General features: G+C 41.7%; 1 pseudogene; it reads left to right on the top strand.

Moving 5' to 3' along the window:
• The first annotated feature begins 548 nt into the window (after positions 1-548).
• LOC142657200 (beta-1,3-galactosyltransferase 2-like) lies at positions 549-1,604 on the top strand (annotated as a pseudogene).
• The last annotated feature ends 23,205 nt before the right edge of the window (positions 1,605-24,809 follow it).

Below are 24,809 nucleotides of genomic sequence, written 5' to 3'. Positions count from 1 at the left end.
TTAGATAATGAAGGGTGAAAATGCTGTAGGACATTCTGTAGGCCGCTCACACAGCTGGTCTCATTAAGAGATAGGAGGAAAGTGATGTGTGGTCTCGCTGTACAGTTGGACCCCTGTGGAAAATTTCAGATGATTTACTAGACTATTTAAACACTTAACTAATGTGCATATGTCTCTTTTGCTATATTTATGCATTATTGTTTCCAGAGAAATCTGTCGGAAGGAGATGTAGAGTATAAATCCAAATGTATCCTGAAACAGTTGTGAAATCCATGTTATTTCAATGTGTTTAAGCAAATGAAGCTACTGTAATAATCGTGGTGGAGGAGATTGACAGAAAAAAACATATACGTTTAAAAAATGATATTTAGTTTATCACAATATGCTACAAATCAGACACATGGAATAACTGGCAAAGACGCTCCTCTGTTCTGACATATTTTTATTATACTTTTTCTAGGTGAAGAGAAAATATTAGCGTTGTATGAACATTTCCATCTGCACAGAATATCTGTATTTTTCTTCACGTTGAACGTCTATCATTTACAATGGTGTTGCATTAAAAGCTATTATTAATTTCTGTTATGGTACTAATTGCCATATTTCTGCTCGGTAGCGTGTTTGTCGCATATCAATTTTACCAGGAAAAACATTTAAGTTATCTAGAAAATGTTAGAGGCAAAACGTTTTCTTTAAGCAATAATGGAACTTTAGAAAATAGTGAAAACGGATTTCAGTTGATTGAAGATGCACTCCATGAAATACCGTCTACCCCCTCAGCCTCATCTTTGGGATATATAAATATAGAGTCCTTTTCATACATCATAAATGAGCCAAATAAATGCAAGGATGAAAGCCCCTTCTTAATATTTTTAATATTCACAATTGCCAGTGAAGTTGAAAACCGCATAGCCATAAGGACCACATTTGGAAACGAGACTTTGAAAAATGGAACATCCATAAAGTGTTTATTTCTATTGGGTAAAGACAGCAAGGAGGAACCTAATTCTATCTTAGAGGAGAGTGAGAAGTACCATGATATCATCCAAAAAGATTTTCAGGATACATACAAAAACTTGACCATTAAAGCATTAATGGGGATAGAATGGGTCTCTACCTACTGCCCTACCGCTAAATATGTTATGAAGACTAATAGTGACATGTTTGTTAACACTGAGCGCTTATTAGATCTATTGGGTCAAGACCAATCTCAAAAACCAAACTATTTTACAGGACATTTAATGGAAAAAAATCAACCAGTCAGAAACATAAAATGGTACATGCCTTATTCTATTTATCCAGGTGAATTTTATCCTAGCTTTTGCTCAGGAACTGGTTATGTATTCTCTGGGGATGTAGCACCAAAGATTTTAAGGGCATCGTTTAAAATAGAATATATTTATCTAGAAGATGTGTTTGTAGGAATCTGCCTTGATAGGGAAGGTATTAAGATAACATACCCTCCTAGAAATGATTTGTTTAATAATTTCTATGTTTCATTTGATCCATGTGTCTATAACAGAATTATCACCTCTCATTTTATGAATCCAAGCAAACTTATGAATTATTGGAAAATTGTACAGGAAAATAAAGAGAGATGTTGAAAGTTTAGATAGTCAGAGCTAATACATGTATAATATACATATGTATAATATACGCATAAATATATTATCTTATCTAAATATAAACATGTTTTGCTAATTTATTCATCTTTTGGAAAGAACCATGTTAATGTTGTATATAATAATTAGTTGTATTACAGTGGTCTCTCAAATTACAATATGAATTTGCTCCAGGACGACTACTGAAAATATTGTAACCTGAGACCATAGCTCCTAAGCACAAATCTAGAATGGGTTTGAAGTCCACAAAATGTTAACTAAAAATAAGAAATAGAAGAATAAAGAAAAATAGGCAGATAATAGATACAGAGTAAGTCCTTAAATATAAAATTCAGAATGGGCTGCTAGAAGCTAGTGTCACGATCTGTGGTTATGTGGACCCACTAGGCCGTACCGCCGTAGTGGGATAGCATCTGGCAAACAGAGTACTAAGTCAATTTATAAATAGTCCAAGCACAAGGGTACCTGTATTGGTTCAGACAGTAGCAACGGCTAGGCACAGATGGGACCTTGACAGCAGACACCAGACATGGTGTAACACAGCAGGCGGAACTGGTGGCACAATACGACTCCAACAGGTTTAAGGCACAGGAACAAATAGCACGGGATACAGGGTACAGGTAGCAGGGCACAGGAACAACGGGAACAGGATAACACTAAGGGACCATTTGCAAGACTAACATATGAAAACACAACGCTCAGGCAATGAGCAAAGGGGCAGGGCCCTTCTTATAGTTCAGGGTGATCATGGGCTAATAAAGATAATTCCCATGTGCGTGCGCTGGCCCTCTAAGCACGGGCACGAGCGTGCGCACGCACCCTACGGGACACAGCGGACCGGAGCGGAAGTGAGCGCTGGCGTCTCCTGGGGAGGAGATGCAGGTCAGTGCTTGCAGATACATGCCTGCGGCTGTCGGGGGGTGAGTAATCCCGACAGGCCGCAGTCATAGATGCTACAGCCAGTAAGTCACTTTCTATTAAGAGGAAAGAGAATCTTCTTCAGCGTCCCATATAGTACACACAGTGTACAGTAGAAATAAAATAGAGTCCTCCTCACTTGTTATCCAAAGGAGCAGCATGTCCTGGCACAGGGAGAGAGAAGTACAATACAAAAAGTAAATGTATATAGCAGTACAGAACATGTAATTCAAGTAGATAGCAGTACAGTACAGTACAGTACAGACAGAGAGCAGTACAGTGCATGTAGTACAGGTAAAGAGCTGTGCAGTATATGTAGTACAGGTAGAGGGCAGTAAAGTACATGTAGTACATGTAGAGTGCAGTACAGTACATGTAGTACAGGTAGAGGGCAGTACAGTACATGTAGTACAGGTAGGGAGCAGTACAGTACATTTAGTATAGGTAGAGTACATGTAATACAGGTAGAGTGCAGTACAGTACATGTAGTACAGGTAGAGGGCAGTACAGTACATGTAGTACAGGTAGGGAGCAGTACAGTACATGTAGTATAGGTAGAGTACATGTAGTACAGGTAGAGAGCAGTACAGTACATGTAGTACAGGTAGAGGGCAGTACAGTACATGTAGTACAGGTAGGGAGCAGTACAGTACATGTAGTATAGGTAGAGTACATGTAGTACAGGTAGAGAGCAGTACAGTACATGTAGTACAGGTAGAGGGCAGTACAGTACATGTAGTACAGGTAGGGAGCAGTACAGTACATGTAGTATAGGTAGAGTACATGTAATACAGGTAGAGTGCAGTACAGTACATGTAGTACAGGTAGAGGGCAGTACAGTACATGTAGTACAGGTAGGGAGCAGTACAGTACATGTAGTATAGGTAGAGTACATGTAGTACAGGTAGAGAGCAGTACAGTACATGTAGTACAGGTAGAGTACATGTAGTACAGGTAGAGAGCAGTGCAGTACATGTAGTACCGATAGAGAGTGGTACTGTGCATGTAGTACAGGTAGAGAGCAGTACAGTACATGCAATACAGGTAGAGAGCAGTACAGTACATGTAGCACAGGTACAGAACAGTACAGTACAAGTAGTACAGGTAGATAGCAGCACAGTACATGTAGCACTGGTGGAGATCAGTACGGTACATGTAGTAAAGGTAGAAAACAGTACAGTACATGTAGTACAGGTAGAGAGTAGTAGAGTACATGTAGTACAGGTAGAGAGCAGTAAATTACTTGTAGCATAGGTAGAAATCAGTACAGTACATGTAGTACAGGTAGAGGAAAGTACAGTACATGTAGTACAGGTAGAGGGCAGTACTGTACATGCGGTAAAGGTAAAGAGCAGTACAGTTCATGTAGTGCAAGTAGAGGGCAGTACTGTATATGTAGTGCAGGTAGAGAGCAGTACAGTACATGTAGTGCAAGTAGAGGGCAGTACTGTACATGTAGTACAGGTAGAGAGCAGTACAGTCCATATAGTACAGGTAGAGGGCAGTACAGTGCATATAGTACAGGTACAGATCAGTACTGTACACGTAGTACAGGTAGAAGGCAGTAAAACACAATATATGTAGTACAGATAGAGGGTAGTACAATACATATAGTACATGTAGAGGGCAGTACTGTGCATGTAGTACAGGTAAAAAGCAGTAGAGTACATGTAGTACATGTAGAGAGCAGTACAGCACATGTAGTAAAAGTAGAGGGCAGTACAGTACATGTAGTACAGGTAGGGGGCAGTACAGTACATGTAGTACAGGTAGAGGGCAGTACAGTACATGTTGTACAGGTAGAGGACAGTACAGTATGTGTAGCACAGGTAGAGGGCAGTACAGTACATGTTGTACAGGTAGAGGGCAGTACTGTGCATGCAGTACAGGTAAAGAGTAGTAAATTAGATGCAGTACAGGTAGAGAAAAATACAGGTAGATATCAGTACAGCACAGGTATATAGCAGTAAGTGCATGTAGCTATGTATTGTCCCTCAGTGAGGCTCTAACATACAATATGCACGCTTAACTTTTATGTAGATTATATTTATACATAAAATTGTGTTGAAAAGTAAACATACTATAAGTTTTTTGGTGGTCGCTCTAAGTAGTACAATCTGATAATGTGGGTGTTGAACCAAGAAAAATTTGTGGTAGTAATTGTACATAGTATGTCTATATCAAGGCATTCTGTTCAAATACTGTTATTTACAGCACTCATTATTTCATTGCTTTAGGAAGTTTTACTTCCTTGATCTCACACACTGATCTATATTTTATTAGACATGAAAAATATAAAAATATAATATTTGTTCAAAATTTATATTCAATGTTCTGTAGAGCATAACATACATTAATTTAAGAGCTACACTGGTAAATATAAAATATAAAATCAAGAAATAGACTTTTTTACACAGAAAGTAATTTAAAGAAGCACTCCAGTAAATTATTAACCCCCCTGTAATGATAGGGGTAGGGAAACGGACAAGTGAGCCCTAATCTACCCGCCACTCTGTTCCTGCCTACTTGCAACGACCCGCCCTAGGCGACGGGGTACATCTGGGGGGCGGTCCCTACGCTCAGTAAGTGCACGAGACAAACATACAAGGGAATATAAAGCAAAGGGAAAGGGGCAGTTGCCCACGGCAACACCGTGAGCAACAGAGTGGTGAACGAGCCAAGTCAAACCAGGAGAGCACGAGGTACCAAACGCAGAGCAGAAGAGTAGTCAGAAAGCCAGGGTCAGTATGGAGCAGGTTCAAATAGTAGGAGCTGTAGCTGGGCCAGGAAACCACACGGATAGAATCACAAGCAAGGAGGAACAGGAAAGGCAGGTATAAATAGACAGAGGGCAGGAGCTAGCTGAGTCTGGCCAGGCTGCGATAGGCTCTCCCACTCCTAAGCCTGCCAGCCTGAGTGGTGGAAGCTGGAGTCAGTCTCAGAGAGATAGACTCAGGTGAAGACTGATTACCTCTAGAAGTTAACCCCGAAGCTGTGCCTGGCAGATCCTTTACAGTACCCCCCCTTTTATGAGGGGCCACCGGACCCTTTCTAAGTGGACCTGGTTTACTGGGGAAACGAAAGTGGAACTTCCTGACCAATACCCCAGCGTGAACATCCCGGGCGGGTACCCAAGTCCTCTCCTCAGGCTTGTATCCTCTCCAATGGACCAGGTACTGGAGGGAGCCTTGGACCATCTTGCTGTCCACAATCTTGGCCACCTCGAATTCCATCCCCTCAGGGGTGAGAACGGGAACAGGAGGTTTCCTCGAGGGAGCCAAGGATGGGGAGCAGCGTTTAAGGAGGGAGGCATGAAACACGTCGTGTATACGAAAAGATGGGGGTAACTCCAGCCGGAAGGAGACAGGATTGAGGACTTCAATTACCTTATACGGCCCAATAAATCGGGGAGCAAACTTCTTGGACGGGACCTTAAGACGCAAGTTCCTAGATGATAACCACACCAGATCCCCGACCATAAACAAGGGGTTAGCAGAACGTTTTCTATCAGCCTGAGTTTTTTGTACGCTCTGGGATGCCTCTAGGTTCTTCTGAACCTGGGCCCAGACTGTGCACAGTTCCCGATGAACGACCTCTACCTCGGGATTGTTGGAACTACCAGGTGAAACGGAGGAGAACCGTGGATTAAACCCAAAATTACAGAAAGAGGGGGAGACCCCTGACGAGTTACTGACCCGGTTATTAAGGGAAAATTCAGCGAGGGGAATGAATGAGACCCAATCATATTGACAGTCAGAGATAAAATACCTTAAATATTGTTCTAGAGATTGATTAGTCCTCTCAGTTTGGCCATTGGTTTCAGGATGGAAAGCAGAGGAGAAGGACAGATCAATCTCCAACTTCTTACAGAAGGCTCTCCAAAACAAAGAAACAAATTGTACCCCTCTGTCCAAAACAATATTGACAGGGACCCCATGGAGACGGAGGATGTGTTTGACAAACAAGGTAGCTAACGTCTTGGCGTTGGGTAGTTTCTTGAGGGGCACAAAGTGGCACATCTTACTGAAGCGGTCTGCTACCACCCACACCACCGACTTGCCTTGGGATGGAGGCAAATCGGTGATAAAATCCATGGAGATATGTGTCCAAGGTCTCTGGGGAATGGGCAACGAATGTAGTAAGCCCGCTGGTCGGGACCTGGGAGTCTTGGATCTAGCACAAACCTCACAAGCGGCGACGTAGGCCTTAACGTCTTTAGGCAACCCAGGCCACCAATAGTTTCTGGCAATGAGGTGTTTGGTACCCAGGATGCCTGGATGACCAGATAGTGCGGAGTCATGATTTTCCCTAATTACCCTTAGCCGGTATTGCAGGGGAACAAACAGCTTGTCCTCAGGAAGGTTCCTGGGAGCTGAACCTTGATCAGCTGCAATTTCAGAGACTAAATAAGAATCAATAGAAGAAATGATTATACCGGGAGGCAAAATACAAGCAGGATCTTCCTCCGAAGGAGGGCTGGCCATGAAGCTACGCGACAGTGCATCGGCCTTAATATTTTTAGACCCAGCCCTATAGGTAACCAAAAAGTTGAATCTGGTAAAAAATAGCGCCCATCGAGCTTGTCTCGGGTTTAGCCTCCGGGCAGATTCTAGGAAAACCAGATTCTTGTGGTCGGTAAGGACCGTAACCTGGTGCCTAGCCCCCTCCAGGAAGTGGCGCCACTCTTCAAATGCCCATTTAATGGCTAAGAGTTCGCGGTTGCCAATATCATAGTTACTCTCAGTGGGCGAAAACTTCCTGGAGAAGTAGGCACAGGGGCGGAGATGGGTGAGGGACCTGGTACCCTGGGACAAGACAGCCCCCACTCCCACCTCGGATGCGTCAACTTCCACGATAAATGGCTCCATTTGGTTGGGCTGAACCAGCACCGGGGCCGAGATAAAGCACTTCTTAAGGACCTCAAAAGCCTGGACAGCCTCTGGAGACCAGTGGAGGAGATCAGCACCTTTGCGAGTGAGGTCCGTAAGAGGCTTAGCGATGACAGAGAAGTTAGCAATGAATCTCCTGTAATAATTAGCGAACCCCAAAAAACACTGTAACGCCTTCAGGGAGGCAGGTTGGACCCATTCCGCCACAGCCTGAACCTTGGCGGGGTCCATGCGGAATTCATGAGGAGTGAGGATTTGACCCAAAAATGGTATCTCCTGTACCCCAAACACACATTTTTCGGTTTTTGCAAACAGTTTGTTTTCCCTAAGGACCTGGAGCACCTTCCTGACATGCTCAATGTGGGAGGGCCAGTCCTTGGAAAACACCAGTATGTCATCAAGGTACACTACAAGAAATATCCCCAGGTAATCTCACAAAATCTCATTTATGAAATTCTGGAAGACCGCCGGCGCATTACACAACCCAAAGGGCATGACGAGGTATTCGAAATGACCTTCGGGCGTGTTAAACGCAGTCTTCCACTCATCCCCCTCTTTGATGCGGATAAGGTTATACGCCCCCCGTAGATCAAACTTAGAGAACCATTGGGCCCCCTGAACCTGATTAAAGAGATCAGGAATCAAAGGAAGGGGATACTGGTTCCTTACAGTGACCTTATTCAGGTTACCGTAGTCAATGCATGGCCTAAGACCACCATCCTTCTTCCCTACGAAGAAGAAGCCAGCACCTACCGAAGAAGTAGAGGGGCGAATGTAACCCTTGTCCAGGCATTCCGGGATATACTCTCTCATGGCTTCACGTTCGGGACAAGAAAGATTAAATATCCTACCCTTAGGAAGCTTAGCTCCTGGTACCAATTCGATAGCGCAATCGTATTCTCTATGAGGAGGTAACACTTCGGAGGCCTCCTTAGAGAAAACATCAGCGAAGTCCCGAACAAACTCAGGTAGCGTGTTCACCTCCTCAGGGGGAGAAATAGAATTAACAGAAAAACATGACGTCAAACATTCATTACCCCATTTGGTAAGCTCCCCAGTATTCCAGTCAAAAGTGGGATTATGCAACTGCAACCAGGGAAGGCCTAAAACAAAATCGGACGATAATCCCTGCATCAACAGTACAGAGCACTGCTCCAAATGCATGGAGCCAACAAGGAGTTCAAAAACAGGGGTATGCTGTGTAAAATAACCATTAGCTAGAGGAGTGGAGTCGATACCCACTACCGGGACAGGTTTAGGCAAATCAATCAAAGGCATAGCAAGAGACATAGCAAATTCCACAGACATGATATTAGCAGAAGACCCTGAATCCACGAAGGCACTGCCGGTAGCAGACCTACCACCAAAAGAGACCTGAAAGGGAAGCAAGATCTTATTACATTTCATATTTACGGGAAATACCTGTGCGCCCAAGTGACCTCCCCGATGATCACTTAGGCGCGGAAGTTCTCCGGCTGCATTCTTACGCTTAGGACAGTTGTTCACTTGATGCTTGTCATCCCCACAGTAGAAGCAGAGACCATTCTTCCTTCGGAAATCTCTGCGTTGTTGGGGGGACACGAAGGCCCCGAGTTGCATAGGTATCTCTGAGTCTTCCGGGGAAGAACGAAGCAACGGAACCTCGGGAGGCATCATGGGGGAGTCGGAGGAGAAAACACATAAACGTTCGCGTTGTCGTTCCCTGAGACGTCGGTCAAGTCGTACCGCTAAAGCCATAACCTGGTCTAGGGAGTCAGAAGAGGGATAGCCAACTAGCAGGTCTTTCAGGGCATTCGACAGACCCAACCTAAACTGGCACTTTAAGGCAGGGTCATTCCACCAAGAAGCTACGCACCACTTCCTAAAGTCAGAACAATACTCCTCAACAGGTCTCTTACCCTGACGTAAGGTCACCAGCTGACTCTCGGCAAAGGCAGTCTTGTCAGTCTCGTCATAAATGAGTCCGAGAGCAGAAAAGAAAAGATCAACGGAGGAAAGTTCAGGGGCGTCAGGAGCCAAGGAGAAGGCCCATTCTTGGGGCCCGTCCTGGAGCCGGGACATAATTATACACACTCGCTGGCTCTCAGAACCTGAGGAGTGGGGCTTTAAGCGAAAGTAAAGCCTGCAACTCTCCTGAAAGGAGAGAAAAGCCCTCCGGTCCCCTGAGAACCGGTCGGGCAACTTGAGGTGGGGTTCAGGAGTTGAGGTGAGGGGAACTACCAAGGTAGCATCAGGCTGGTTGACCTTCTGAGCCAGGGCCTGGACCTGTAGGGAGAGACCCTGCAGTTGCTGAGCCAGGGTCTCAAGGGGGTCCATAGTAGTGTCAGGGACCAGGGTAGACTAGGTATATGGGCTTGTGATTATGTAATGATAGGGGTAGGGAAACGGACAAGTGAGCCCTAATCTACCCGCCACTCTGTTCCTGCCTACTTGCAACGACCCGCCCTAGGCGACGGGGTACAACTGGGGGGCGGTCCCTACGCTCAGTAAGTGCACGAGACAAACATACAAGGGAATATAAAGCAAAGGGAAAGGGGCAGTTGCCCACGGCAACACCGTGAGCAACAGAGTGGTGAACGAGCCAAGTCAAACCAGGAGAGCACGAGGTACCAAACGCAGAGCAGAAGAGTAGTCAGAAAGCCAGGGTCAGTATGGAGCAGGATCAAATAGTAGGAGCTGTAGCTGGGCCAGGAAACCACACGGAAAGAATCACAAGCAAGGAGGAACAGGAAAGGCTGAGTCTGGCCAGGCTGCGATAGGCTCTCCCACTCCTAAGCCTGCCAGCCTGAGTGGTGGAAGCTGGAGTCAGTCTCAGAGAGATAGACTCAGGTGAAGACTGATTACCTCTGGAAGTTAACCCCGAAGCTGTGCCTGGCAGATCCTTTACACCCCCACAGCCTGTTTAACAAGTGGTGAAATATAGCGTAATATTGTGCATCACTGTTGCATCATGTTATCTTCACTCTGACTGTCGGAATTCTACAGCTTCTGATGTCGGGATCGGAAGTCAGTGTCTCAATACAATTCTACGAGAGCCTTGATGTGAGTCTCATAGACTTGCATTGAGAATTTGACCTCTGGTTTCTACAGCAGATGTTGTAGGATTCAGGAGGTCAGAATGAAGATCTTGTGACTCCCCGGCAGACCGAAAAGGAACGGCTATGGGTAAAATAGAGTACCAGGTAAGCTGATACACAACATTACACAACATTTCACCACATTTTAAAATAGATTCGAGGAAAAAATAATTCATGGGGTGTTTCTTTAAAGAGGCTCTGTCACCAGATTATAAGTGCCCTAGCCCCTACCTAATCTGATAGGCGCTGTAATGTAGATAACAACAGTGGTTTTTATTCTTGAAAAATTATAATTTTTGAGCAAGTTATGAACAATTTTGAATTTATGCTAATTCGTTTCTTAATGCCCAACTCGGCATTTTTTTACCAAGTGGGCGTTGTAAAGAGAAGTGTATGACGCTGACCAATCAGCGTCATACACTTCTCTTCATTCATGTTTAGCTCGTTTCAATGCAGAGCGTGATCCCGCAAGATCACACTGTGCTATCACATACTCCCACAGTAACATTACCAAAGTGTCTTGAGAGTGAATAGACATCGCCTCCAGACAGGATGCGATGTCTATTCACACTCCCGACACTTCGGTAAAGTTTCTGTGGGACTTACTCACAGCACAGCGTGATCTCTCGAGATCATGCTGTGTGTGCAGTGAAACAAGCTGTGCATGAATGAAGAGGAGTGTATGATGCTGATTGGTCAGCGTTATACACTTCTCTTTACAACGTCCACTTGGTCAAAAGTTAAAAAACGCCCAGTTGTCTATTAAGAAACTAATTAGCATAAATCTAAAATTGTTCATAACTTGCTAAAAAAATTATCGTTTTTCAAAATAAAAAAACACTGTTGTTATCTACATTACAGCGTCTATCAGATAAGGTAGGAGATAGGGCACTTATAATCTGGTGACAGAGCCTCTTTAACTGTAATAAGAAAAGAATATAGCAATCTATGATTAAAAAATATATGATTACTATTATGGGGTACCATCTTTTATATATCTCTTTAACTATGAAAATGAGCGATACTTTATTGTCCTCAAACATAGTACTGCATGCAAAGTGGACGAAAACAATTGCTCCTGTTTTCCTCATCATTCATAAAAATAAATCAAAGATCACATCTATATTACAATTATGAAATGCATATATATATATATATATATATATATATATATATATATGTGTATATATATATATATATATATGTATATATATATACTGTATATATATATATATATATATATATACATACATATATAAAATACTGTCTCTGATGCAGCTATGATTATACTAGGGTTATCACTAAGGCCATAAAATATCAGGGGCACAGGTCCCAAGACTACCCGCAAAAAATAATATATTTTTATATCAGACAGCATATCTATAAGATTGCGACCCCTATAGCTACACCACTGGATAGAATTAGATACATTGTCTATGCAGACAGTATCATACATGATAGAACTAAATACAGCAGCTCAGCAGATAGTATCACACAATAGGCTTAGATACCATGGCTCAGCAAACAGTATCACACATGATAAGATTAGATACAGCAGCTTAGCAGACAGTATCACACTATAGGCTTAGATACCTTTGCTCAGCAGACAGTACCACACGTTATAGGATTAGGTACAGATGGCTCAGCAAACAGTATCACACATGATAAGATTAGATACAGCAGCTCAGTAGACCGTATCACACAATAGGCTGAGATACAGCAGCTTAGTAGACAGTATTATACATGATAGGCTTAGATACATAGCCCCAGCAGACAGTATCACACATGAAAGGCTTAGATACAGGGCCCCAGCAGTAAGTATCCTTGTACTTACCCTCAGGCGTTTATCTGGGCCCAAGCAAAGTCACGTCTAGGGGCCCTAAATGAAAACACCTGTAATGACTGCCCCACATAGTGCCCCCTGTAGAGAGTGCCCCACATATTGCATCCTGTAGATATTGTCACACACTGTCCCCCTGTAGATAGTGCCACACACAGTGCCCCCTGCAGATAGTGTCACACACCCCACTATCGATAATGTCACACACAGTGCCTCCTGTAGATAGCGCCACACACACATTGCTTCCTGTAGATAGTGCCACATACAGCCCCCTGTAGAAATAATAGTATCCCCTGAAGAAATACATAACTACTTTACCGCTCAAACGGCCATATATAGGTCCACAAACAGAGGCAAAAAGTAGTGTTTTGTGTTTTCTCTGATGGAGGTCATCAGCAATAGGCCCGATCCTAGCAACAGGCCTATAGTTTGTAAAATAAGACAGACATGGAGTAGCACTGCAGCAACTACGCAAATTACAAGAATTTAATAATACTCACAGAATGCAAGATACAAACAAGCATATAAGTTAAAACATGCAACACGCCAAGAATCTGCCCGACCCTGGGTTTTACCCTATTGGTTTCTTCTAGGGTATACTGGGCATATGTCTAAGAATCTTTTTAACCCCCTGATGACATGCAATATACATGTGCGTGCATTTTCGGTAAGTTTTTGGGTGCGTAATTAGGACTCCCATTAACTATGGGAATCAGGTGCGTTTTTGACGCGTTTTATGCATGTTTTACGCGCCAAGAACTTACTTGCTGCATCTTTTTTTAGACGATGCGTTTTTAAACATGCGAGCGTAAAAAGAACGTGTCGTACGCACTGCAATGCGTTTTCTCATTTAGGTCAATGGGAAGCTTAAAGCGGGTTTTTTGGCATGTAAAATGCGGCAAAACACGTTGAATATACGCCGTGTGAACAAGGCATTATAGAGCTGGCTGAAGAAGAGCGAGCACTTCTTAAAGAGACACTGAAGCTAGAGAAAGCAGCTGAAAAAAAGCGGCCGAATTGTACTGGACATTACCCTTCTGCAAAATTCGTATGGCTACTGAAAAGTAACTATTAACAAGCAGTGCTGATTACTGCACAGTTTTTTTTATTTTATATTTGTTTATTATTGCATGCAGTTTTGAGACGAACCACATTACTAACTATTTTCTTTACAGCTAGGATACAGGACTCAGTTTTTGTCTCGTTTGTTAAGCTTTTGTTTTGAGGTTGCTCTACCATTACATACATCATTCAGTATCAGGGTATGTGCACATGTAGTGTATTCAGGCGTATTTCGGTCATTTATGCCTCGAAAAACACCTTAAAAAACGGAGGCAGAACGCCTACAAACATCTGCCATTGATTTCAATGGAAAATACGACGTTCTGTTCTGACGGAGCGTTTTTTGACACCTTATTTTCAAAAAACAGCGCGTAAAAAAATGCCAGCGAAAAAGAAGTGCATCTCACTTCTTGAGACGTTTTTGGAGCCGTTTTTCATTGACTATAGAAAAGCAGCTCCAAAAACGGCCATAAAAAGCGCCGCGAAAAACACGAGTGGCTTAAAAAATGTCTGAAAATAAGGAGCTGTTTTCCCTTGAAAATAGCTCCGTATTTTCAGACGTTTTTGATTTTATGTGGGCACATACCCCAACAGTATGGTGCGGGGCTTAAATGAGGCATTATTAGGATAAGGCCACACGTAGCAGCCCTGACATGGTCGCAATGTGGCCAACAACCGCACTAGCACTATGTAGGCGCGGCTGTCAAATACCTTGTTAAGGGGTATTCTGGTTACACGCTCATGCGCACTGCCGCTCCATTCATTCTCTATGTGAGTTCCGGAGATAGCCGAGTGCAGTGTTCGGCTTTTTCCGGTGCTGCCATAGAGAATGAATAGGGGTAACTTGTTGTAACCTGCAAAATCGTGCGGCCATAAAGGGTGTATTAATTCATGGCCGCACGATTTTGCAGACACTTACACAGGGATGACTTCTGATGTCGTGCCCCCCTGCACGAGTGCCTTCCCCATATGCTACATCTAAATTTATAGGGGAGTAGATGCTCAGATCTAGGCCTAATAAAGCTCGTTCAGCTATTAATCAAATCAACTAGACACATGAGGTGAAAAGCTATGCAGAGATAAACAAACAAACTAGCAGGTCTGGATGATCATAAAACTTAACGAAGATCAAACCCTTTGACAAAATTTAGAGATAACATTAGGCTATATAGGAAGACAGGAAAAGCAGAGTACCATAAAATAAACGTTTCAGCGTTTTGAAATGCAGGTACAGCAGAGATGAATGGAATGGATTATATACCATAAAATAAATGTTTCAGCGTTTTGAAAAGATCCCTAGAATCACTAAGGAGTTCTCAGACAGCTTTGGTAAGAAATATACTATTAGGGAACATATCAGATGCATGAGAAGGACTAATTTATTGCCTTGAATGCCCATGTGGCCTGAGATATGTGTGTAAAACCACAAGGGAATTGAGGATTCAAATCAGAGAACATATCAGCTCTATCACAAATTATGACAAGAATGAGAGAGAATGCCAGGCCCAAAATATGCCTTATAATCCAACTCCTATTGTCAGACATTACAAGTCTGGGAGGCTGGGTAATTTGCCAATTCAAATTGGGTTTCAGGGGAGGTAATTTAGATGAAGCCCTCCTGAAGAGGGGGAGCCAATGGATCTTCCAGATGACCTCTATCAATCCCCATGGCCTCAATGAGAGTTTTAATTGTGGCTGTTTCTTGTAAAAATGTAGCAGCACAAAATACCTCACTTAAAGTATCCAATTACTTAAAAATTTAATTGTCCTCTCCCTGTAGATTAGGGTCTATTAGTCATTGATAATTGATATAGGGACAAAGTGTATACAAGCGATGGTAGGTGTCGGTTTCAGAACTCATTGCCTGTATATTTGCCCCTTTTTTTAAACTAAATCCAATCAATTAGACACAGACATACCCTAGAGAACTAAAATAGAAAAAAACACAAAGCACGGCGCCACATAGTGCAGATTACCCAGGGGAAGATGATAGAAATATAAAGAGCAATATGCTCACCTTGGGGATTTGTGCAGGCACAGGCACAACACTGGTTTAAAGCATTAACCGTATCCACATGGAAAGCTGCAGCCCGGGTCCAAAAATACTGGCAAAAAAAAATTGTTTGTTGCCACAATGTAAAGGAATAGGGTGGATTTTCTTCCCACCCTTTTCCTACAGATATACCCTAATCAATCTATTTTCAATGCTAAAATTCATATCCTCACGTACTGGTATCCAAGGATTTTTCTTTCTTTCTTATTAATTGATTAAAACTATTTTTGATTATTTTTGTTTAGAATTATGATTTCTTATACTTACATCAATACTTTTATTTTTGCTTGAGTCATAAACTGTGAATTCAGTGACACTTCACTGTATATAAAATTAGTCGTCTCAATATTGAACCTCTACAAAGCATTGTAGGAAACTGGCCTTGTTCTCACACACTGAAACATTGGAATTTGTCAATAAAATTCCTATTGGTCCTTAAGGCTGTCAATACAAAATTGGGCTGTCAAACCGGCGATTGCCACCCCTCGAAGATGCCGGAAATGCCGGTGAAACGCGCGCCGGGTGCTCAGTTTTAATGTTCCAAATGTTAGGGTCCTTCTAGCAATCAACAGAGCCAGAAAGCAGCATCTATCTCTGGTTATCCCCTGTGAAACACATCCTCGCTATCTCCACTATCATATCAGCGGGGCGAGCAAGCGACAACTCGGCAGTGCCCACTGTCGACTGATTCAACATCACTGACAGTGTAATACAGATAGCAATACACGCTACGAGTAGCTCAATGCCCCAGAGCGGCTCACGCAATTGAGACCAGTTCTGGAGCTCAATCGTCCCGCCGCCTGTCACTCCCTCCGCTGCGTCCAGCAGTGCGGATGAGAGGAGGTAACCCCGAGTTTACTGCCTGGCAATTGACGTGCAGAGCTGAATGCCACATGAGAGGCTCATGTAACTGAGATCAGCTCTGGAGCTCAATTGTCCCGCAGCCCGTCACTTTCTATGCTGCGATCAGTGGTGCAAGTTTGAGGGGATAACCCATAAATCACTGCCTCGCAATTGACGTGAAGGGTGTCCTAATAACGACACTGTTTATTCCAGTCAGATACCAACTGGTCCCCTGCTGACATAGTTCTCATGATCAGGGAACTTCCAGCTTTTTGGTCCAGCAACCATCAATTTTGTCCCAATAATTTGACAATTGTAGGCAGTCACCAGTACTATTTAGGGATTTAAATAAACATGAGACATGCATCTTGCCCATTCAGTTGCCATTTCCCTATAGCACCCACATAATAAGGACAACTTATAGTGGTTGCACACATTGGGACAATGCTGACCATTGCATTGGCTCTGTTTGATAGAAACATTCACAAGGCTAATTTTGCCTTCTGGTAGTGTAGTAAAGGGGGTCTTCTACACTTAGAATCATACTGATCCACATTGGACACATTTTAAAAAAGTATTATATATTTGTGTGTCAATAAAGTTTTTATTTTTCATTTATGTATAAGTTATAGAACCACACACTATTTCCCTCTTCCCCTCCCATTCAATAATTCTATAATATCGGTGCAGTTGCCATAAATGCTAGCATATTAAGTATGTATACACACAAGAGGCCGTATGAGATCATTGAGTTCCAAGAACAGTACATGAAATAATCAATCAATTTTACAGTTCCATACCAGTACAATTGCATACTATTTTCTATAATTGATGACATTGAGGTAATGGTGGATGATAGAAATATAGTAAATTATACAGAAGTGAACATATAAGGAAGCTAAGGAAATTACTGGTATGTGACAAAAATAAGCTGACGGCACACTAAATCGATTTTCTAGGTTTAGCAATAAAAAAAATGCTTCTGTCAAAATTATATTTTTAGCATCTACTGCCTGTGAGTCGAACTCTACTGTGTCTAGTGGTGTGGTAGCGTAGGTAGACAGGCTATACACAGGAAGGAACGCCTTGCAAAAACTGTCAAAATGCAATTCAGGAAAAAGTAATTTTGACAGTTAATGCAGAGGTAAGTGATAGAGCTGTCCATAGGCCACTCAACAAATACTTGAAAGACTATCTGCAAACACAAACATGCACATTAAGACACAAATGCCACTTGATGGAGATTTGTGAATTCCATAAATTAATTGGTGGCTAATAAGCATTATTTCTTTGCTTGATGTACAGCTCCATTAAAATGCATTTCTGTGTTCCTGATATTTTAGCACTATTCAACATTTAACTTTTTGTGTTTTCTGTTAGCGGTGTTTATGATAGCGTGTCAATAGAAGTTTTCTTCAAAAAAAAATCTGTTTAAACATATTCTGTTGTCAGAACGTAACAATTACCGTATACAGAGATGAATAGCGCTACAAAAACACACCTTATATTTTCCTCCATGAAGGCCCGTTATGGAGGAAAAACTTAAAACAGAACATAGAAATTTGGTATTGCTGTAATCGTATCAACCTGTAGAATAAGATGAATATGTCGTTTGTACTGCCTGATGGACGGCGTAAAAACAAAACCCCCAAAAAATTGTCGGAATCGCTATTATTTGCCCATTTCACCCCACAAATATTTTTTTCCAGCTTCCCAGTACATTATGCGGTACAATTAATGGTTGTATGAAAAACAACAACTTGTCCCTCAAAAAACAAGCCCTCTTATGGCTATGTCGACGAAGAAATAAAGAAGTTATGGCTTTTGGAAGGCGGGGAGGAGAAAACGAAAATGGAAAAACTCAAATTGGCCTCGTCTTTAAGGGGTTAAATGGGTTTTTCCATCAGAGAAATTTATGATATATCCACATGATATGTTATAAATGTCAGATAGATGTGGGTCCCACCTCTGGGACCCGCACCTATATCTAGAACAGGGCCCCCTAAATTCCATTCTACTGCTCTGTTTTTGTTCTTGAATCGTCTGATTTCCGACCATGAATACAGGAAACAGCGTAGCTCGCTGAGCTCCGCTGTTTCCGTAAGTCCCTTAAAACTGAATGGTAGTTACAGAAACAGAATAGCTCGCATGCTACACTGCTTCCGTAACTGCCATTCACTACTATGAGAGTTGTGAAAACAGCGCAGCTCAGCGAGCTACACTGTTTCCGTATAGCATGGTCGGAAATCACACGATTCAGCTACAACACAGAGCAGTAGAATGGGGTTTAGGGCACCCCGTTCTAGAGATAGGTGCGGGTCCCCGAGTGGGACCCGCATCTATATGACATTTATGACATATCCTGTGGATATGTCATAAATGTCTCTGATGGGAAAATGCTTTGAAGTAATAATATCTGTTGGAGATCGCTTTGCAAAGTGTCAACTACAGGTTAATGGACATGAATTGCTCCCTTTCTCTTAAAAAAAAAGTGGTCCTTCAGCAGCTGCAGTGTTTATTATATAGTACCATGCCCCAACTTTTGCACAACATTGTAATACATACTTCAGCTTCTGCATAGCATGTTTAAAAAAGGATGATGGTGTTTCATATCTATAGCTAAGAAATAATGTAAGTACTATAAAATAAAAGTAATATTAGATGTGGCTTCTGAATTAAATAACAGTATAAATCCACTTAGCTAGTGCTCTTGTGCTCTGATTTGGCCACTGAACTGCTCAGTAACATCTAATATTCTCATACTTTATAATAAGAGCTACGGTATTCCATAAATTATGATACAAATGTTAAAATAGATATTACTGACTGCTTATGTGAAACATTTTTTTGTCTCTTTTGTTCTAAAGCTTGTAAAGAAGAGGATTAAAACCCTACTAAAAGAAATGGAGGCTTGTTCTACTTCAAGGAATCTTCTGACCCTGGGGAACCATACTTGGAGGAATCTTCTGACCCTGGGGAACCATACTTGGAGGAATCTTCTGACCCTGGGGAACCATGAGCTGGGAACAATATAATTGCTTAGAATTGAGTTAAACTGCAGAAAAAGAAAGGGGGCACTTCATAGGGCAATATCTGGTAAATCAAATTCTTCCTTAAATGTCTATGGAAGTACGAAACTGAAGAGATTGTGTCAACTATAGGTAGAAAATTACGCGTTTTTCTGGAAACGGGTTCAAATATGTCGTTATAGCTGCTGCTTCGGTTCGGAGTTCCTCTGTCCGCCTCACATTCCAAGCAGGTAGAAAAATGAAAGTTCTCTCATCGTAGGAAAAAACTGCATAGTCCTTTAATATCGGATGTTGCTGAATCAGATTATTGGAATCCACACCGCAAGGTGCTTTCAAATGAATACTTTTATTTGAATGTAATGGCAACACATTTCAATCCTACTCTGGGATCTTTATCAGGCATACTATTTGCTGTATAACATAAAAGCAGACACTTATTCAGATAGGTAGAACGCACAATATGCCATGGGATGTCGCTTCGCTAGACACTATGAGGGCGTTCGAGTCTGTCGAGTGGCTCTTTTTTCTAACTTTGGCTTCGGTCCTAATTTTATATCATGGATCCAAATTCTCTATAAATTCCCTATGGCTAATGTGGTGGTCAATGGTATACCCTCTGACTCTTTTCCCCTTGCACGAGGTACAAGACGGGGATGCCCCCTTTCTCTGGTTTTATTTGCTATTGCCATAGAAACCATAGCTATTTGATTGAGATCCACCGCTATGATAACTGGTGTGCAGTGGGAGGGAAGGACTACTGTAGTCGGCCTGTACACTGACGATATGGTCCTTTTTCTGTGCAACCCTCATGTGTCTTTTGGTCACGCTGTTCGCCTGCTTGATACCTTTTCGCAATTTTCTGGGTTGAGGCTCAATCGACTATAATGTATATGGCAATAATCCAATCCCAGATCCCTTAGTCTCTCAATGTGGCTTGGCCATAGTCACTAAATTTACGTATTTAGGAATTGTTATGGTCCTTAATCACACTGATATGAAGGCCAACTCTATTGATCCACTTTTGACCCATATAGGAACTAGGCTGAAGCTATGGTCTAAACTACCTTTGTCGGTAGCAGGACGCATTTACCTCACTAAGATGGTCATTCAACCCAAATGTCTGCACGTATTACAGCATATGCCGGTTTCGATTCCGCAGTCATACTTTCGCTCATTAAACTCCTTATCATTACGTTTGTGTGTTGCACTTCCAGATCTAAACTTAAATTTGCTACTTTACAGTGTCCCAAAGTAGCTGGCGGAATGGCATTATCGGACCTATACCTGAATTAGCTAGCGGGCCAGTTGCAGGGTTTACGAGACTGGTTTCTAGATGTACCTTCATTGGACTTGGCTTCCCTGGTGGCTGGTAATAGTCTGATTAGCTAATTAGAATACCCTCAATTTACTCAGTCGACCGCGGTACTTCCTTTGCATTAGCGGTGTGGCGAACTTCTAAGACTATTACGTTTTAGAGATACTCTTACAGATTTACCTTTGTGGCATAACCCCACTTTACGTCCCTACTAGCTGTGTCTGACCCTCAGTTTTGGCAGCATCTGGGAGTGCCGTTGGTAGGAGATGTATTTAGGAGGGATCATTTCTCACTTTACTTCAGTTACAGGAAATTCACGGTTTCCCCCATCTGCAATGGTACCGATACTTCCAACTCCACCACGCCTTCCAATCTCAATTAACACCAAATACTATTGCTATATCTATGTATCCCTTGACAGGAATATTAAAATCACAAGGACCAAAAGGTCTTATATCTGCATTATACACTCATTTGTTATCAGAAAAAGTGTCCTCAACACCCCTACCAGTGTACGATAGGTGGTTATTACAGATCCCCGATCTTACTCCTGAAGATCGGACTGATGCCTTAAGCTCTCACCTGACAGTCTCTCCGGCGATTAATAATAAACTGATTCAATTGTATATTATACACCAGGCTTATTTAACACCTATCAGACTACAAAATATGGGCAGAATACCCACCTCGGCATGTCATAGATGTTATCTTTTGGAGGCAGATTTTTGCCACCTTATATGGGATTGCCTTTACATTTCTACCTCTTGGTCACATGTATTTAATTTTCTCACATCCCTTCTGCCAAGCCCTATGCCTATTTCTCCTAAAATAGCACTGCTGGGAATTTTAGATGAGGATCAATGGATACACTATACATGCATATTCTTGAAGGAATCTTTATTTCTGGCCAGAAAAGTGATAGCTATACATTGGATGGCGAACAGACCACCATCGCTTTCACAATGGAAAACATTGGTAAACACTGTTATACCTTATGAAAATCTAGTATATCCACATGGGGGTTGTCCTGATAAGTTCCAAAATATGTGGGGCTTCTGGATAGACACTACTGACTCTATTGATGTGGGAGACCCTTGACAAGCCTCTTGAGATATGTCACAATAACATTTAATTTTCCTGATCGTTATATATTGTTTTCTATATGAGCATATATCATACGGCGGCATAGGCAACAGGTTTTGTTACTTAGGTTAATATTGGTTTATAAAAGAAAACATCTTTGAAATGTTGCTATTGCACCTAGAGTATCTATATTATCTGTGCTTTGTTGTATCTTTTAATTTGTGCATTGAAGATATTACGTTAATATGTATATTTATACCGTTTTCAACATGTTCAATAAAACTAATTAAAAAAATTCACACATAACGGTGGAACAACCTAAAAAAATATACAAACACCTGCTCATGAATATCAATAAAAAAAAGATAAAATCCTATAAAAGACAAATCATTTAAAAAATACATAACTAAAAGTATCTATTAATATTTAAGTATTTAAGACCAAAAATATGAACACCTATACACACATGGGTGCCAGCACCATGCACCTGACTCATGCTGTTGTATATGCTAATACAGATCTAGGGCTATACTCACTGAAACAGCTAAAAAGTAGTGCAAAAAAAAAAGCATATTAACCCGTTGCCGACATTTGACATACACTTACGTCATAGACGGCAAGAGGAAGCATGGAGCGTGCTCATGGGATCTGGCTCATTTAACCCCTTAGATGCCACAGTCAATAGCAACTGTGGCATCTAAGCCGTTAAGAAAGGAGTGGGGAGGCTACCTCTGATGTCCCACCCCCCTCCATTGTGAATGTGGGGTGCTAATTGTTGTCATGGCAGCCTGGGAGCCTAATGAACGCCCCCAGGTCTGCCATCTTTGCGCTTCTATTAAACCCTGCCAGGCATCACTGTCCCTATATCCTACAGCGTGCAAGTCTATGAGAGCCTCGATGTGAGTCTCATAGACTTGCAATGGGAGACTGACCTCAGGTTTCTACAGCAGATGCAGTAGGATTTGGGTTGTCAGAGTACAGATGACGTGACCACACGGCAGCCCGGAATGAATTGACTTCCCGTTAAAAATACAACAACAGGTAAGTCAAAACACAGCTTTACATTTTACTACATTACATTTCCAAATGTGGGGGTGTAAAAATAAAAACAGGAGTGTTTATTTAAGTATGCACAGCAGGACTTTATGTACATTTAGGTAGGAATTACCATCAACACATTGTACGGGTCTTGATGATACTCTGTAAATTCACATATGTTGTTATACGTTTGATTTAATTATCTAATGTACTGTTCCGTAGAATTTTTTCACACTTGAGTATAGATGTAATTTGTGTGGCTTTTTATGGCAATTTGTTATGTAAATATGTATAATATTTATTTTTACATGCACACATTATTTGTACACATATCGATTATATTTTTCACAATACCATGTTACATAGTTACATAGTTGATAAGGTTGAAAAAAGACGCAGGTCCATCAAGTCCAACCTATAATCCTACCCTGTGGATGCAGAGGAAGGCAAAAACCCCCATGAGGTGGATGCCAATTATCTCATTATGGTAAAAATTCCTCCCCGACTCCAAATCCCTGGATCAACATCCCATCTCCAGAATCTAGTACTCATAACTTGTAATATTATATTTTGAAGAATGGCATCAAAGGCACTTCTTGAACTTGTTCAGAGAATCAACCATCACAACACCCTGCGGCAGAGAGTTCCATAGTCTCACTACTCTCACAGTAAAGAATCCATGTCTGTGATGATGGTGAAACCTTTTTTTCCTCTAGACATAGAGAATGCCCCCTTGTCCTTGTTACAGGCCTAGGTGTAAAAAAGATCATTAGAAATATCTCTGTACTGTCCAAATATATATTTGTACATTGTAATTACATTGCCCATAAACCGTTTTGTTTCTAAACTAAATAACCCCACTATAATAACCTTTCTTGGTACTGTAAACTGCCCATTCCCTTATTTACCTTTGTCGTCCTTCTTTGCAACCGTTCTAGTTCAGCTATGTCCTTCTTATACACGGGTGCCAAAAATTCTACACATATTCCAGGTCTGGTCTGAATAGTGATTTGTATAGAAAGTACTACAATCTTCGGTGCGTTAATTTGCACCAGTTGTGAAAGGTAATTGTCTTTAATTATCGTCAAAGCCTGTTTTATTTGTTGGACCTGCAGCTTTCTGCCTCCCAGTTTATATTAGAGTAGTTCAAGTCCCCCATAATAATGACTTCATTATGATTTGCTGCCTCATCTATTATTGCTATAATATATATTTATTGTTAGCATCAAGTGTTAACATCATATTCACCATCAGGGGCGTAGCTAAGGGTTTATGGGCCCCGATGCACAAGCCCATCTTGCCCCCCCCCCCGAAACTTCTTCTCATGGTCATGATCTTCTAAGTAACCCGATGATGCAGCACTAGAAGCCAGGAGTGTCGCTAAGGTCTTAAAATGGACCCAGGAAAGGTAAGTATAATAATTGCTTTGCTTTTTTATGTGTTACTAATTTTTTTTGTGTGTTTGTTTTTATCTTACAGGTTTGGATGTTGGACTACTTCGGATTTGAGGACTACTTCGATGACAGCGTTTTTTTATTCCCAATAAAAGGGTTAACGAGGGTTGTGTGCTTATTTTATTTCAATAAAATATTTTTTTTATGTCCTTGTATTTTTTTAAACTTTATTACTACTGCTTTAGTAATAGCTGCTGGTTGATTGGCAGCATCCATTACTAAAATCGAAGAAAGAAAAACTGCAGCACTCAAGATAATCCAAAGAAGTGTATTTGATTTATTCACCAAGCATAAAAACACTTGCAACGTTTCAACCCATGAATGGGTCTTTATCATCATGCTTGATAAAGACCCATTCATGGGTTGAAATGTTGCAAGTGTTTTTATGCTTGGTGAATAAATAAAATACACTTCTTTGGATTATCTTGAGTGTTGCAGTTTCTTTCTTCGATTTCATATTGATTGTCTCCCTTGGACCTGGGATTCTTTACTGCGTGCACCACCCATGTTTGGGGAGTTGACCTTTCACACTGAAGATTTTTTTGTGGCTGTGGTGCTATTTTCCTGAATAGCATCCATTACTAAG

The sequence above is a fragment of the Rhinoderma darwinii genome, chromosome 7 (assembly GCF_050947455.1).
Source record: "Rhinoderma darwinii isolate aRhiDar2 chromosome 7, aRhiDar2.hap1, whole genome shotgun sequence".
Classification (NCBI taxonomy): Eukaryota; Metazoa; Chordata; class Amphibia; order Anura; family Rhinodermatidae; genus Rhinoderma; species Rhinoderma darwinii.
This window is presented reverse-complemented; position numbering and strand designations above follow the sequence as displayed.